At 35.4% G+C, this 18501-nt stretch overlaps 1 pseudogene; it reads right to left on the bottom strand.

Moving 5' to 3' along the window:
• Positions 1-18501, bottom strand: part of LOC149196483 (kinesin-like protein KIN-14R) — a 133604-nt pseudogene that overhangs the window by 63173 nt on the left and 51930 nt on the right.

Raw genomic sequence — 18501 nt, 5'->3', positions numbered from 1 at the left:
TGAGATTTCAAAGACTACCAAAGTGAGCCTAATTGTGTAGAAGTATGAAGCTATTGAAGAACCGATTGAAGCTAAAATATTACAATGGAAGGAGGAGATGCCATAAACTAAGGTTCATGGTGACATATTGGAGGATTCAAGCTTTGTTACAGGTGTTTTAGCTAAAATTTTGCAGGTTACAGATGGATTGCATCTGTAAAGTTAATCACACTCCCATGTTAATCCACGTAAGGGGTGGATCCAAGCAACAAAACTGATATGAAACAAATGGACCCCAACTCTCTTTGATCATCTCAACATGGTACAACTGAAGAAATGAATGGGAAAAAAAATACAACTTAAATCTATTAAGCCCTACTTCAATAATTCAAAGAGAGAGAATGGAAGAACTATCCCTTCAAAGAAAATAAACAAAGGAAACGATAATATGATTTGAACTATGTACAATCGTGATTTGAGTTCTCGGTTGCTCTTATAAAATATCTACCTATATTTTGGAGTGAGTGGAGGTTGTTCCCTAAATGTTGTTCTTTCAGTCCTTGTCAAGGACATCTTCCAATGGTTTCAATGTTGATAATAAAAGACTTTTTACTGCATTTCTACTACAATATTTATTTTTGTATTGATAAGGTTTGTAGTTGTGAAGGTTGAAAGAAAAAAACAATAATCTGTAATGTGAGAGTGTGTGTACCTCCTATTTCAAATTCCTTATGGAGAGAAGCATAATTGAAAAAAAAAAGAAAAAAGACTTTGAAGCACTAAGTTTGTTGGGGGGCTAGTTCTATATCTATACATACATACATACACACACACACATATATATATATAGATATATATATCATACTTGTAATTACATAACCTAGTTTCATAGGTTCGATTGCTGGGTAATTTTGATTTACTAGACTTGTTAAACTATATAAGACATTGATTCTACTTCCCTTATTATCTAAAAAAAATGTTTTGATTCCTGGCGTGGTACATCCTAGCTATAAAATTCCTATCAGTAAAATTTTGTTAGTTCTAGCAACATGGAACATTCTCCAAACTTTCTCCCAGCATAAATGACTTGGAAAGTGGTTTTTTTTTGGAAACATTACCATCATGAGATAAGCATGCTAACAAAGTGCAAATACTGGGGTCAATTTTCATCATTGTATAAGAGAAAGGTCTAGAAATTGATTGGTAGTGACTACCGGATCTAACCCAAAGTGAGGCTTGAAGAGTGGTGTTGAATCATTGCAACATTAGGCCCTAAATGACAGTCAAAGGCCGGTAAATGTCTCAAAATCCCCATGGTTTTGAAACCAAATTCATAGAACACCTTCTTCCAGTTTTCAGCTTCATTAAACCTTAAAAAACATAAACAAACAAATAAATAACAAACAATAAAAATGATGATAGGCTTTCATTTGAATTACGAATTGAGAATTCTTCCTCCATTCTTCAGAAATATTGACCTCTCCTTCATTGATCTCGGCCAGGAAATCCTTAGGATCAATTACATCCACCATGTAGCTGACGGAGAAGCCTTGTTCTTCAACAAGGCATGCAACATGATGACACCTTCTGCTACCTTGCCTTACTTCAATCCTAAAAACAAACCATCAAGTCATTCTCAATTAAATATACTAAAATTGTTTCGTAGAATAGAACAATATATGTATCAAATCTATCTCATCTTTTTCTAGGAAACTAGAAATGAACTTAAACACCAAGAAAGGCAGAAGTTACTTTTTAACAGTATGCCCTGGCTGAGTTGCAAATGAAAGTAGATCATGAATCTGCTCATTGTTAACTTCCAATACACTTACTGAGATATCGTATTTAAAGAATCCATTTCTTAAATTAGCTACATGAAATAACTCCTCCAATGTTCGATAGTTTAGCCACATATCGTCATCTGTTCCCTCCACGATAAATGTCTTCCCAGCTCCAGTTTTCCCATACCCAAAGATACACACATTATCCCCATCCAAAACTGACATGAAAACTGGTGCATTATCAATAAAAATAGCCACTGCACGTAGAAATAACTCTAATCAATGAATTTGTGAACTTATTATTAATAAATTTCAGATCCAAGAGATATTATTTTGTACATCTTACCTTGATTTTCTTGATTAGTAAATACTAAATAGTAAAAACACGATCAAATTTGAACACTTTCTTTGAAGAACCATTCACAGGATGCTCAATTCATTGTCTCTATTTGTATCAAATTCTACCACAGGAGAATCTCTTGCTAATATTTCTCCATCACTTAATGGATAACTTCTACATAATGCTCTGATGTTTCCTGACAAAGACCAAAATGTCATGTTATCTAACCTATTAATTCTTTTGCAATGCATAAAACGAATGCAATCAAAAAGTTGCCTGTAAGATTCAACACTTTATTTTAAAGCTTTTTCCTTACATTATCTCTTTTTTGAGCTTCTTCTTGAGATCTTCAAACTGCAGAACTTAACAACTTCATAAAACTTAATAAAACGTTATCTCAAAAACAAAAGATTTATCAAACTTACACAGAGATTGCACAATAGATGTCATCCCAGAAATGTCAGGGATAGCACTGGCACATTTATGTTCCTCTTTCGAAAGGTTATCTTAATATCTATTTAGTATTTTCTACCAAGTATTAGACAACATTATTCATTGAATATCTGATAAGGTGGAGTATAGGAAGATGACTCAACTTAAATTTGTATGCTAGTATTATTCAATACCAAAGTTATCTTAATTTTAGCCTTCACATCTTCAAGTGATGAAGCCCAAAAATAATTATGCCTTTGATATGTGTCTTGAATCTCCCTTAATTGAGAAGTTTATCCTTCTATAGATTGATCTGTATCAAGGAAAGTTTTGCATTAGGTAATTCCAATTCGTTGGCTTATCAGTAATAAGAGAAAATAGATCAATTTGTTCCACCTAGACATTCAAAATGAAATGACATTTTATCAAGTTTAGCCCTCAGGATTTCATTTTGACAATTAGGGTTGTTAAGGGACATCAATGCCTCGTGGCATTCATTTTTATTCAATTCATACTCCCTAGTAAGCTCTTCAATATTCCTTTCATACTCTGCTATACATTTGGCAGTTTTTCTTCTAATATACAAACCAATCAATAGAACTAATGTTAATCCATCTCAAGAGTATTTAAAAGAAGTACAAGGATGGTTCTGCCAACATCTCTCCATATGCTGTTTTCCAAATTTTCATCAGTCCTAGCTATTTATAATTGAGCATTCAAAAATCCTCCATTTTCATTGTCTGTAGCCACATGAAGACTACTGGTGTAGAAAGTTAGGGAGGAGAAAGAGCTATGCTGGTGTAGAATCTAAAAGTGATCCAAATCAAGTTTGTAGAACATCTCTCTTTAATTTGGACCAGAAAAAGAGCAATTGGTACGTGCAAACATGAAGGCAAATACAGATAAGTACATGGCTAGAAAGAGAATTGTTGGGACATAATTAAAAATGGTATCTTATGAAAAATATTTACCGTAAAAGTCTAGTGAAAGACTTTTTAGCCTCAAACAAGAAATTTCAAACAATCCAAAAGACTGACCTATTGATGAATCTACCAAGGATGGCAATTAAATCACAAGCACTGATTCAAAAAATTCTTCTGGAATAAGTCATATGAATGGATTAACACTGTAGAAATTTGAAGTTGTTGAAGATCAAAAGGAAACCAAACCTTTATATGGAAATATTCGTATTGGAAACACCACCAATGATAGAGACAATGAAACTTTGCTGAATTATGAAGTCGTTGAAGAATAAAATGGGGTTTAACCTGTAAGTAGGAAGTATAAGATTGTAAAGACTACTGAAGTGAGCCTAACTGTGTAGAAGTATGAAGTTGTTGAAGAATTGATTGAAGCTAAAATGTTACAAAGGAAGGATGATATTCCAGAAACAAAGGTTCAAGGTGACATATTGGAGGATTCAGGTTCTCTAATTGAAACTTCTAAAGGTGCCAACGAAACATCAGGCTTTGTTACAAGGGTCTTAGCTGAAAATGTGTAGGTTACATATGGCTTGCATCTAGAATGTGAATCACACTCCCATGTTAATCCACATAAGATGCAGATCGAAGATAACAAAACTGATATGAAGCAAATGGACCCTAACTTTGTGAAATCATCTTAACATGGTTCAAATGAAGAAACAAATCGGAAGGGAGTTAAGAATCCTAAAAAAGAACAACTTGAAGTTATGATGCCCTACTTCAAGAATTCAAAGACAGTGAATGGAAGAACTACCTCTCAAAGAAAATAAGCAAAGGAAATGATAATATGATTTGAACTATGTACAATTATGATTTGAGTTATTTGTTGCTCTTAAAAATTATCTACTCGTATTTTGGAGTGAGTGGAGGTTGTTCCCTAAATGTTTTTCTTCACTCCTTGTCAAGGACATTTATGTTAAAATTGGCAACTAGGGCCAAATACCACATTGGAGAGCTCCTTTGAGGAAGATAATTGTGGCATTGAAATCCTCTATTCAAGAGGACCAGAATAGACCTAAAGATCATCAAATTTGGTTAAGGCGAAGCGTGATCTTGAGTTTACATAAAATTAACAAGGTGGGCCTCCGATATGTTAGCTCAATAAACCCCAAGAGTCACATATGTTCAACCACATCGAATTGTATATGTAAAGGAGCCTTCTCCCTCATTTTGGACACAACAACTCGCTGGAAAATATGTTTGTGGCAGCCACAGGTCTGAGGAAGGATTATTTGTGGGTTATCTTCTACTCTAGGGCCGAGTCTCTTCAAGTAGGAAAGTCATAGGTTTGAGGATGGTTTGTTTCTGACTTATTCTCTACATAAGGGACAAGTTCCTTCAGATAATTAGCCACAGGGTTTTCAAGACTATTTATATGGGGTATCCTTGTGTCTCCATCAAGGTAACTTCAAAGGAGATTTGTTTAACATTTTGGGCTCATTATGTTTAGGTATCTATATCCTTTAACATGTTGCAGCCCTAGCTATGTGCTCCAAGAGAGCCACAGGCATTGTCAATCTTAGAAAGGGGTTTGGAAGGCTGATAGGAGGCTTTGGGACTTAATTTCTTAGATAGGGGACAATATCATTTCGAATTCCAGCAACTAGTCGGAGGAAAGGTGTTAGAAGGAAGGCTGTTGTGTGAAGGAGGAACCCTCATCAGTTATCATTCCTATGCTAGCCATTGAAGTTTATACATGTGCAGATCTACATAAGAAAGGAAGGAACAACTGAAGAAAGGATCCATGAGGAATGGTAGAAGTATGTGACCATTTTCCATCAAACCCTCTACAAGACTCCAGAACATAGAAATTTCATCATCAATATTTGTCTTTCCAAAATTGCACCTTTCAGCATAGCTATGCATCTAAGTACGATATCATGAGATCTTCTCATTGGCAAGGCATTTTTACCTTAAAAGTATTGTACTCTCCCTCTATTGAAAATTTGATATTAATAATTGAAGAATTGATTAAGCGTTTTCGCCATCTTGGGTTTTTTCCCTGGCTTGAGCCATATCCGTGTGTACTCTTGTGTTGGCTTGTACTCTGCATCTATCTTTTATATTTTTTCTTTAGTCACTGTCAATTTGATATTATGATATTATGATAAGAAATGAATTGATAATTAGGCTAATGTGGAAAATTGAAGTAACTATCCAATGCAAAGAACATGTTAACCAAACTTAACATGGTATCAAAGCACAGGTAAGGACATGCCCAAGAAAGGAGAAATCACTAAAGCAAGGTTTTTGACAAGTATGCATGCATTCGTTCCCTACAAATATGAAGGTAAGGATTCAAGAATATCTCTCAAATTAATTAGAAACAGAGTGAAGTATGAAATTTATGGACCTGCGGGAGAAATTGATGAAAAACCAATTAAATATTTTTTAAGGCAACACTCGGGTTCCTTTAACTTTATTTTGTGTAAGGGATTTTCGCTAGGCATTAATTCTTGCTAGATGGTGTCTGTATACCTCTCTAAATAAGAATTTGTCGCTAAATTTGGGTATTTTTGGAAGGACATTTCCAAGTTCCAAAGGAGGAAGCTCAATTCTTTGCTAAGGAAAAATTCTACAACTTGGCAAGTTCCCCGTGATCATGAAGTAATTTCATGTGGTAGCATGTGCTATTCTGATCTAGGTATTTTGACCCTCCAAAGGACAGACCTCAAACCTACTCTTAGTTTCCTATGTTTGGATTTGTCAGGAGTAGATTTAAGAACAAAGATGGTGGTCGAAGATATCTATTCATGCCTCTAAGAGACCCTGTGCAAGACTAGGTTATATCCAGGGCTACTTATATTCTAAGAATATGCAAGCTAAATGAAATAAAAGGGACAAGGTTGTGTCAAACCTTTTCTAACAACATGTCAACCTTGATAACCTTTACTTGAAGTATTTCATCCTCTTTGATTAGTTTCGAGCATTATAATTTCATCCCTTAAAGAAGAAAAACAGAGGCTCATTTGTCATTTGTGGCATCTCTTAAGATCCACTGTCACATCAAGGCACTCTTGTATTTCATTTACAACACAGTCATTATCTGAATACTTTCACTGAGGAATCACCCAAATCAATTCGACCCTCCTAATCCTCTGAGTTATTTAGTAGCAACATTAGACCGTTGATATCTTGTGAAGATAGAAATCTGTTCAGTGGCCGAAATTAATCCTGTGACATTTTTTTTTATTCAGACTCAAAGGATCCCCTTCATACTTAGAATCATTATTAAATGAAGATCTAATAAAACACTTCAACCTAAGAACTTAATGTCCAAACATGCTCTTAGATCGTCAACCTTTGAAGAATTGAATGAATATGGTTCAATATTGATTCTAAGAGACCAGTATGCGCAGAACTATGTGAAAGGAATTTGGCAGAGACAATATTTGCTTAATATTAATGAATACCTAGAATAGATAGGACCCATTTGTTAACAGACCTCATCATGGCATTTTTTTCTATTTTGTATGCGACTGCCTTTTAAAGTAATAATGTGATAGAAAACTCCATTGTCTATCAAGTGAAAGATTAGCTTCTTATATAGATAGTCTAGAAAAGTCGATCAATATGCATATAACATTGCGAGAGAGATTAAAGACTAGAAATTAGAAGCTGGAAAAAAGGACGTCAATTGGAGCCGTATGAAGTTGGTGGCCACTCCATCAATATACGTATACCATTGCGAGAGAGCTTAAAGCCTAGAAATTAGAAGTTGGACAGAAGGACATCAATTGGAGTCCTATGAAGTTGGTGGCTAACCTTCATCAAAAAATTTCTTCCACATTACAGATCAGCTCCATGAAAGGTGGAATAAAACAAAAATAACCCGAGACATATGAGGATCATTTTTTGAAGGAACAATTATCTACTAATACTATGGGATCATTAGTTAAAGATATAGTGATTAGTAACAAATCTATGTTCTAACCAATTGTAAATCTCTCTTTCACTTTCTTGTTCTTGTCCATAAGTTTTTGCATGGAGAAACCAAGGAACTTCTTCAAAGTATTCACCAACTATAGGTTTGGGAGGAATATTTTTTAAAATTTGAAAAAAAAAGGGCAGTGAAATTACTCACTATCCTTTGCAAAAATGAATCTTCAATTTAGCAACTACTAAGCTCCAATATAGTAAAGGCATCAATTATACCCATGAATGGATTACATTTCGGGGATGCTTATGGATAGTAAGACAATAGGCATGCATACCCTTATGTGTGGTCTATTTTCAAACAAAGATCTTACTAACAATGGCTCCTGCGCCCAAGCGAAATAGTGCCAATTTCAATGATGAAGCAAGTGACCGGGGAGAGTATGAACTATGATTGATCTTGGGTCATATGGTTATGATCTTATTGACATCAACTTAGTACGCCTGAAGCATGGTTGTCACAATATCTTGGTAAAAATTGCAATAGAAGGAGAGCATAATAATTCAAGGTAAAAATTTAACCTAAATCTCCTAAGGAGTAATAATCTTCCAGAAAGTATGAATACCTAGAGTTGTCAGTATAATATAGAACTATGAAAAGATTCTTGGTTACCATCACTATGTGTGTCTCTATCCTGTATATGATATCATCATCGTTTATGCTCTCCTTCTAGTCTAGTATTTTGAACAATTTCTTGACAATGTTGTAGCTATGCTTTTGTTCACAATCAAAGTTGTGAACAAGACCGCTTATCTTTAGGAAAATTTCCTATTAAGAAGAAGCTTCAGTGGTATTGCAGAAACATATATTGCAACACCTTAAATAAGTGGTACATCTCCCCTAAAATCATAACCTCATGATAAGTCTCATCTCTCATTTGAGAAGATCACCTTAAGAGGGAGTCATAAAGTCCCCGAATTAATATTTGTTGGTCACATTCTCAATATTCAAAGGATCTATACAGCTATTAATGTTTCCTTCATTTATAAATTATATTCCTTGATTCAAATAAATTTCATGTAAAACTGCTCATTATAATAAGATGAACCGTAATTAATCACAGGAATTCGCTGGGCTGATAATATGGGTAGATCTAAGTGGAGTATCTCTTGAGGTCCTCCATTATATCTACAAAATAGATGGATCTCATGAGGAGAAAGTTGTCAAATGGACACTTTGCACTTTGGAAAGAAAAGCTTAGGCTTGTGATCTTCCTGAGCAAGGAGTAATCAATATGTTTATTAAAAGATATATGATGTTGGGAGAAGCTATGAGGCTTCCATTAATGATCAAGTCATCAATATCATCACCTAGATCTAGTCTTAATTTTTAGAAAGTAGTTTGGCTCCATCCCCTATATTAAGGGATCTTTGAATAAGATGGAAGATTGAGCTCTGGGGGCTCCTGAAGGCTTGGGGTACTTATTGAACTATGTACGACCATAAGGTGAGTGGTTCACCTTCCCCTATAGGTGCACAATAAATAGGGTGACTGGTTCACCTTCCCCTGTGATAAATGACATGCGTAAGATGACACGTGTAGGGTGAGTGGTTCACCTTCCCCTACTATTGATGGCATATGCATAGCATGAGTGGCTCACATTCTCCTATGACATATGAGCAGGATGAGTAGTTCACCTTCACCTATGGCATATAACTAGGATGAGTGGTTCACCTTCTCCTGTGGATATCCCAGTGAGAGATGCATATAGGGATCTATTGACATGTCGGTGGGACGTGGCTCATCCTTTCCCCTCACGTAGGATGCTCATTCCCTACGATTGTTGGTTGACATGCATGCGTGATGTGGTGATCCTTTCCCCACGTGTAGGATCCTTCCTACCATTGTTGGTTTGCATGCATGTAAGATGTGATTCATCCTTTCCCTACTTGATGAAGGAGCTTTCAGCTTAGAGAAAATCATTATATTTTAGTAGACATAGGGGGTATTGTGTTTTAAGGAATTTGGGTTCCTATGTTTTGAATAAATGTAATTGTTTAGGCTTTTGAGTGATTTTAATGAGAATAGGATTGAATTGAATATAGTGAGGTATATTTGTAAATGTTCTCGAATGTAGGAGAACATAAGGGATTTAGGATAGTTGAGAGATGAGAGTATTTGACGATTAATTGTAAAACTCATATTAGGAGTTAGTTCATGATTTTATGGATTAGAGAGTATCCTTAGGGATGAGGAAGATATTTTAGGATTTTGTTGAGGAATATATGGATATAAACTAGGAATTGGTTTTAGAATCCCTTTGTATAAATGTAAGCCTAAAAGGAAAAGATAGAGGTTAGATGTTTTAGATAGGCTAGATAGATAGCTAAAGTGTGTTTGTAAGCCTACGGGCGGAGTGTGAAGCAGAGGCCACTAATTAGAAGAATCAGGCAAGAAAGACAAAGCCTTAATATGTAATCATTTTTTATATCTGTTGGTATACAAGAATTCGACTCATGACTGTATAATTGTGTGATTGAATATCGACTGATGGATTACAATGAATCAGAGATTTTCATAACCTATATATGTGGATGGAGTTCAGCGGATGCACAAAGAGGAAGAGAGCGAGACATAGGCTCGTGATGGGTCATTGATCCATTCAAAGGATCAAATTAATGCTCTATAATGACAGTGATTTAAGAACTCATAGAGTTTAAGCTCGGGAGGGAGTCACAACGGAACAGTGGAAGACCTAGAATCATAAAAGAAACCTGAAACCACAGTGAAATACTGAAGAAATAGCGGAAAAAACCAAGTAAGCAAGGAGCGAAGAAGCAAAACGTTAATGTACAATAGCTATTGGATATTTATGATCAACGGCTAGGATTAAGTCGCAAAGAATGGAGCAAAGTTATGACATATCACATCGAAGGAAGGCAATAGGAGCAATAAACCCTAGCCTCAAACCTTGAGTGATTGTTATATGCGATCGAAGCATGAAATGTTGGATTGTATACTTTGAACAACAATGGAGAGTTAATCGCACTTCTTAGAGGTAATAAACCCTGACTGGAAGCTTTAAGCGATTGGAATCGCCGATGCGATCATCAGAGTGATTGCATCGTAACATTTAAAGGTGCTTTATCGGTAGAGGAGTAATGTGACGAGTGATGGAGCAGACCCAATAAGTAATTAAGTGCGGTTAATGGTATTTGAAGTCCGGAAGGATATGTTAATTACATATCGGGGGTGATAAGAGTCATGTGTTAATGTGACCCACGGGACTATGGCGATTGCGATTAGTTATAAGGGAGATCTCGGAAACTGTGTAAGGGCTTTAAAAAGTGCAGAAAAGGTATGTTTTATGTATATTTCCATTTTAAAGGGTTTATAATAGAATAAAACATGATATGAAGGTTTGATGGGTTAAGTCCAAACCAACCAAAGGAAAGTGTGAGGTTTGATGTATATATGTGGCTTTAAGGACTTAATAAAAGATTAATGAAGGTTTATAAGGGGTGATTAAGTCCGATAGAAAGGTGGTTTAATAAAGACTAGGGTATTGTAATGAATGATTCCGTAGAGTTCAGTAAAGGGGGCCTAAATCGTTGATGGTTGAATATTTTGACTCAATAGTGAGTTGAAATTCCTGGGAAAAATATGATTATGCATTGTACATGTATACTATGGATGTAAGTAGGGGTAACCCTACGTCATTTGGTATGAGACCATAACTGTAATTGAAACAATTGTTGTTAAATAGAACAAAGAAATTCTATGTGAAAGAATTAAAACAGAGTTATGTGTTAAAGTGTATATGCAGGTAAGAGGGGATCAGATTCTAATCTGAAAAATAGAAGGTACATAGAGGTGATATGTAGCAGATGCAAGAAACAAAGGACAATCCACTCAGAGTACAGGTGCGATGGTGGAACAAGATCACATAGAGATCTTAAAGGTGAGATGACATGTTTTGTCTAATTTGATTTGAAGATTGGGGAGTATGTGGTTTTTATATTGTTGCACAGGTAGCACCAAAAGGAAAACATCATGATGTTGTTCCTTGAGGAAAGTGGAAATTCACTCAAATGTGAACCTAAAGAATCCAATTGAAGGTTGGAAAAAGAGGATAAGAGTATTCTCAAAAGGAAACTAAGAAGCAAGATTTTGAAAGCTTGGGAATGATCTTTGGCTTGAGTAACATTGATATGCAGGTGACAGCATAAGGAGGTGAGAAGATTGCAACAAGCCTAGAGCAAGGAATGCTCAAATTGGTTCCAAAGGAAAGAACCAGAGAGATGCTAAAATACTGACCCCAAAGGAGAGAAGCTTAGTGAGGCATATGTAGCAAGGAGGATACTTGTTACTGTAGGGGTATTGTTGCAGATTAGAAAGGATGTGGGTAGAATCTCCAAGGTAATGAAGGAAGCTGGTAATATTTTATAAGCGAAAGAAGAAGTAGTCAGAACCGAGTATTTCATAGTGATTGAAATACAAGAGGAAAGTTGTGTTCTTGAGAAGGTGTATAGGACTTGAAGCCTAGAAGGAGCAGAGAAGAGTGCTCAAAGGAGGTTACATAGATAGATAACCAATTGATTTCCAAAAGACCAAGCACAGAGGAAAGCTTGGTGAGGTAAGTTCCAACAAGGAGGACTTGTTGTTGCAGAGGCTTTAGTGCAGCTCATAGTGAATGAGTGAGGAACTCATGAATATGGAGAAGAAGATGGCTATTGATACTCATAGCAGAGGTTTTGAGGAATACCACAACAAAAGAAAGATGAAGAAATAAAATGTCGAGGAAAATGGAAAGAGGATGAGTCAAGAGGAAATTGACAAAGAGATTGTTGAGATGAAAGAATAACTCGATGTATTGATAATGCTGCTAGAGGAAAGTCAAAGACAAAGTTGGGTATTAAAGAAGAAGCCAGTGAACTGGCATAAGTTATAGAGAAGGCTACAGCAAAGGAAAGTAAGGTGGATAATGGGAAAACTCAAAGGAGCTGAGTTGGAAATGGAAGCGTCCATTTTTGAACTAGAGTAGGGTGAAGTTCTGGGTGAAGATGAAGACTTGGAGACTGAGACTTCAAGTGAGATCAAAGGATCACAAGATTTTAAATCTCAAAATTTGTTTATGTTTATAGGAGAAACATGTAAAGAAGGACAATTTACTAATATTGTCATAAAGAAGGAAGAAGACAGACATAATCTAAATTCTGTTTTAAAAAAAGAGGTAGAGAAGGATATTGAGCAATCAAGTGAAGAACTTGATGAGATTGAGGAGAAGACCATTGAAATATTTCTAAGTCATGTAAAGGACTTGGAATAGCAGGAGGAATTGATGTTTGAATCATCAGATGAGATCATGAGGTCTTGTGGTTGTACAACTAACAGGTTGTGTATGAACGCGGGTATTGCAAAAGAAGAACCATTTTATGGAAATGTATTGAATGAAGCTGAAAAATGCCAGGTAAAGTATGATGATGACTACCTTTCAAATGAAGATGAAGTTGAGTTATTACATCAAAAGGAGTTCATAAATTCCATGCTTAATGGAGGAAATACCTTCGGTAGGAATGATACAGTTATGTCTTTTGATAAGGAATTTGTTGTTTGTAAGGATAATGAGGAGTTGATTTTCTTAAATGATCAAAGGGAGAGTGATGGACAGCCATCAAAACTATCAAAGGGATAGAGGCTCAGAATTTTATTCTAATCGAGAATGAAGAAATAGTGTCAATAAGCTATGGTTGTGACAAAGAAGAAGATAGTAAGGATTGTACAGAAATTTTGGGAGAAATTCCAAGTGAGATGGAAAATTTGTGGCAGGAGTTAATTCTTTTGGAGAAAATGTTGGAAGACCAAAAAGTAAGTGTTCAGGTTGTAAAATTAGAATTGAACAAGAATGAAGAAGTTTAGTACATTGGACAGGGATAGAAAGACATCATTACAACATATGGTGTGGAGGAGAGGCTAGCTGACAGTCTCAAGAATTCTTTAGAGAATTCAAATCATCATACTGATGTGCTGATAGAGGAGGAGGAAACATAGTAGTAAACTAAATTGTTGCCAAAGGAGGAAAAGACGCAGAAGTCTTATGTTTTTTATTTTAATAATTGTTGTATGAGTGTAGGTTTAGTTGCATATGTTGGAGGAAATTTGGCACAGATGAGCAGCGAAATAAAAATGGAAGAAGAAGATTCTATGGAAGAATTTAATCCATGGAGTAGAGATGCTCAATTGCTAGAGAGAATGCTAGAAATTCATGATTCAGTGCAGACAGAGATAATCATGAAAGAGGGTAAGGATGAAAGGGAGGCAATAAACATAGGAGTCAAAGAAAAAGTTGGAGCAAGAGCAAGAGAAATGTCTACAATGGTAGCAAGAGCAAAACTAGAAAAAAAAAACCAGCAACTACAAAGTGAAAGTAATTGACAGCAGTTTGAAGAGTTAGTGAACAATAGCAACAACCTGAAGCAAAGAGAAAGAGGAAGAAGGAAGAGGAAAAATATGGACCAGTCCAAGGATGAACTGGAGACAAATATTGAAGAATTATGGCAGTTGATGATGAAATAGTCCCTATGGGGGAGAATGATAGTAGCAGGAAGCATGATTAATCAGAGTATGAACTTGATTGACAAGGAGAGGAAGATGAAACAGAAAATAGCAGACATACAACAACAGCAAAGGTGAAGAGCTTTCAAACAGTTACAAACTAAAGTTTGGGACCCTAGAGGTTTTCTAACAACATATGAAGACACATGATCAGGAGATGATGGGAATTTTCTACATTGGGAGTCTGATGTAGGAGCATTCGGCTCAGAGGAAATCATTATATTTTAGTAGACATAGGGGGTCTTGTGTTTTAAGGAATTTGGGTTCCTATGTTTTGAATTAATGTAATTTAGGATTTTGAGTGATTTTAATGAGAAAAGGATTTAATTGAATATAGTGAGGCATATTTGTAAATGTTCTTGAATGTAGGAGAACATAAGGGATTTAGGATAATTGAGAGATGAGAGGATTTGATAATTAATTGTAAAACTCAAATTAGGATTTAGTTCATGATTTCATGGATTAGAGAGGATCCTTAGGGATGAGGAAGAGATTTTAGGATTTTGTTGAGGAATCTATGGATATAAACAAGGAATTGGTTTTAGAATCCCTTTGTATAAATGTAAGCCTAAAAGGTAGAGATAGAGGTTAGATGTTTTAGATAGGCTAGATAAATAGCTAAATTGTGTTTGTAACCTTACAAGCAGAGTGTGAAGCAGAGGCCACTAATGAGAAGTATCAAGCCAGAAAGATAGAGCCTTAATATGTAATCATTTGTTATATGTGAATTTGATTCATGACTATATAATTGTGTGATTAAATATCAACTGATAAATTACAATGAATCATAGATTTTCATAACATATATATGTAGGGGGAGTTCAGCGAATGCATAGAGAGGAGGAGAGCAAGACAGAAGCTCGTAACGGGCCACTGATCCATTCGAAGGATCAAATTAATTCTCTAGAATGACAGTGATTTAAGAACTCACAGAGTTTAAGCTCAGGAGGGAGTCATAGTGGAACAACGGAAGACCTAGAATCATTGAAGAAACACGAAACCATAGTGAAATACTGAAGAAATAGCAGGAAAAAACCAAGTAAGTGAGGAGTGAAGAAGTAAAACGTTAATGCACAGTAGCCTTTGTATCTTTATGATCAACGACTAGGATTAACTCACAAAGAATGGAGCGAAGTTATGACATATCGCATAAGAGGAAAGCAATAAGAGCAATGAACCTTGGCCTCAAACCTTTACCGATTGCAATATGCGATTGAAGCGTGAATTGTTGGATCATATACTTTGATCAACAGCAGAGAGTTAATTGAACTTCGCAAAGATAATAAACCTTGGCTTCAATCTTTAAGCGATTGCAATCGCTGATGGGATCATCGGAGTGATCGTATCGCAAAATTTAAAGGTGCTTTATTGGCAGAGGAGTAATGTGATGAGAGATGGAGCGGACCCGACAAGTAATTGAGGACGGTTAATGGTATTTGAAGTCTAAAAGAATATGTTAATCACATATCGGAGGTGATAAGAGTCATGTGTTAATGTGACCTGTGGGAAATTGCGATTAGTGATAAGGGAGAGCTCGAAGACTGTGAAAGGGCTTTAAAAAGTGCGGAAAAGGTATGTCTTATGTATATTTCCCTTTTAAAAGGTTTATAATAGAATAAAGAGCGATACAAAGGTTTGATGGGTTAAGTCCGAACCAACCAAAGGAATGTGTGAGATTTGATGTATATATGCAGCTTTAATGACTTAATAAAGGATTAACAAAGGTTTATAAGCGATGATTAAGTCCCATAGAAAGGAGGTTTAATAAATATTGTGCTATTGTAATGAATGATTTTGTAGAGTTCAATAAAGGGGGCCTAAACCATTGATTGTTGAAGATTTTGACTCGATATTGAGTTAGAATTCCTGGGACAAATATGATTATACATTGTACATGCATACTATGGGTGTAAGCAGGGGTAACCATGAGTCACTACTCTTGGTGTTTGGCATGCGTGTAAGATGTAGTTTGCCATTTCCCTATGTATGATTGTGATGTGTCATTGTAGGATGTGGTTTGTCCTTTACCTACGTGTGGTTGTGAGCAGGATGTGATATATTCTTTCCCTACTATTGATTCAATATCGTCCTACCCATTTAGTCCAAGACACATGGGAAGTACCTCTCATCTGGCCAATGATTTGGGAAAAGTGGTTAGGGACCATAGCACTATCGATAGACGCATCGAGTATTGTTGTACTCCCTATGACTAGGATGCTTGGTGTTCTTTAACTTGATCTGAGATCAAGTCTGATTGAGGTTTTACCTCTGGATTGATTTTTTGTTAGTGGAGAGTGGTAAGGTCTTGTGACTCACTCTCAATCGATTCTCCTTTATTATTCGTATTATTGTTTAGCAGAGCAGAGCATAGCAAAGTCAAGATACTCAGATGATTCATGATGGCATGATGATCAGTGACATAGTTGATGGTTTGACAAGTGTGATTCTCCCTAGTTGAGAGGGAGTGCTAAAATGGGCAACTGGCGCCAAATCTCACTTTGGACAACTCCATTGAGGAAGAAAATTGTTCCATTGAATTCCTCTTTTTGAGAGGACTAGAATCGACCTAAATATCATCAAATTTGGTTACGGAGAAGTGTGATCATGAATTTATGTAAAATTAACAAGGTCAGCATCCTATATGTCGGCTCAATAAACCCAAGAGCTACGTCTCTTCAACCACATTGAATTGTATATATAAATGAGAATTCTCCCTCATTTTGGACATAACAGCTCATTGGAAAATATGTTTGAGGTAGCTGCAGGTCTGAGGAAAGATTATTTGTGGGTTATCATCTGCTCTAGGGACGAGTCTCTAGAAGTAGGACAACTGCAAGTGTAAGGAAGGTTTGTTTCTAAGTTATTCTCTACATAAGGGCCAAGTTCCCTCAGATAATTAGTCGTAGAGTTTTTAGGACTATTTCTATGGGTATCTTTGTGTCACCATCAAGGTCAAATCATAGCAGAGAGGAAGTGCACTTCATAGGAGCTTTGTTTAACGTTTTGGATTCATTGTGTTTGGAATAGGCCACAACCCTAACTGTGTGTTGCAGGAGAGACGCGTGCCTTTTAAATCCTAGACAAGGGTTTTCAAGGTTGATAAAAGGTTGCAGGACTTAATTTCTTGGACAGGGGACAATATCATTGCCCATTCTAGCAATTAGTCAGAGGAATGGTGTTAGAAGGAAGGTCATTGTGTGAAGGAGGAACGCTCATCAGTTATCATTCCTACACCAGCCATTGAAGTTTATACATGTGCAGATATTCTTGCGAAAGGGAAGTCACAGCTTAAGAAAGGATCCATGAGAAATGGAAGAAGGATGTCACCATTTTACATCAAACCCACCCTAGGACTCCAAAATGCAGAAATTTCATCATCAATACTTGTCTTTCCAAAATTTTTGACCTTTCAACAAAACTATGAATCTAACTGCAGTATCATGAGATATTCTCATTAGAAAGTAATTTTGACCTTAAAAGTGTTGAAGTCTCCCTCTGTTGAAAATTTGATATTAATAATGGAAGAATTGATTAAGGGTTTTCCCCATCATGGGGGTTTTCCCTGGATTGAGCCATATCTCTGTGTACCCTTGTCTTGGCTTGTCCTTTGCATCTATCTTTTATGTTCTTCCTTCAGTTACTGTAAATGTGATATTATGATACTATGATAATAAATGAATTGATAATCGGGCTAATGTGGAAAACTAATGTAATTGTCCCATGCATAGAACATGTTAACCAAACTTAACAGTATACCAATGGTTTTAATGTTGATAAGAGACTTTTTACTGGATTTCTACTACAATATTTATTTTTGTATTGATAAGGTTTGTAGCTACACATGTTGAAAGAAAAAAAAATTGTAATGTGAGAGTGTGTTTACCTCTTGTTTCAAATTCCTTATCGGGACCAGCATAGTTGAAAAATTACAAACAAACAAACAAACAAAAAACTTTGAATCATTGAGTTTTTTGTGGGGCTAGCTCTCTCTCTCTCTCTCTCTCTCTCTCTATATATATATATATATATATCTATATATATATATATATATATATATATATATATATATATATATATATATATATATATATATATATATAGATATATATATATATATATATATATATCTATATATATATATATATATATATATATATATATATATATATATATATATATATATATATATATATATATATATGATACTTGTAATTACACAAATTTGTTTCATAGGTTCAATTACTTTTTCATTTTGATCTATTATACTTGTTATATTGTATAAAACATTGATTCTACTTCCATTACTAGCTAAAAAAGAAATGTTTTGGTTCCTGACGTGGTACACACTGGCTAGAAAAGTCCTATCACTGATATTTTGTTAGTTCTAATGACATGTAACATTCTCCTCCCAGCAGAAATGACTTGGAAATTAGTTTTTGTTGGAAGGATTCCCATCATGAGATAAGCATGCTAACCAAGTGCAAATACTGGGGT

This window comes from Pinus tabuliformis, chromosome 2_2, assembly GCF_031772625.1.
Source record: "Pinus tabuliformis cultivar Carrire ecotype Pingquan chromosome 2_2, CPIR1, whole genome shotgun sequence".
NCBI lineage: Eukaryota > Viridiplantae > Streptophyta > Pinopsida > Pinales > Pinaceae > Pinus > Pinus tabuliformis.
The sequence above is the reverse complement of the archived record's forward strand: the minus strand, read 5'-3'. Positions and strand labels throughout refer to the sequence as shown.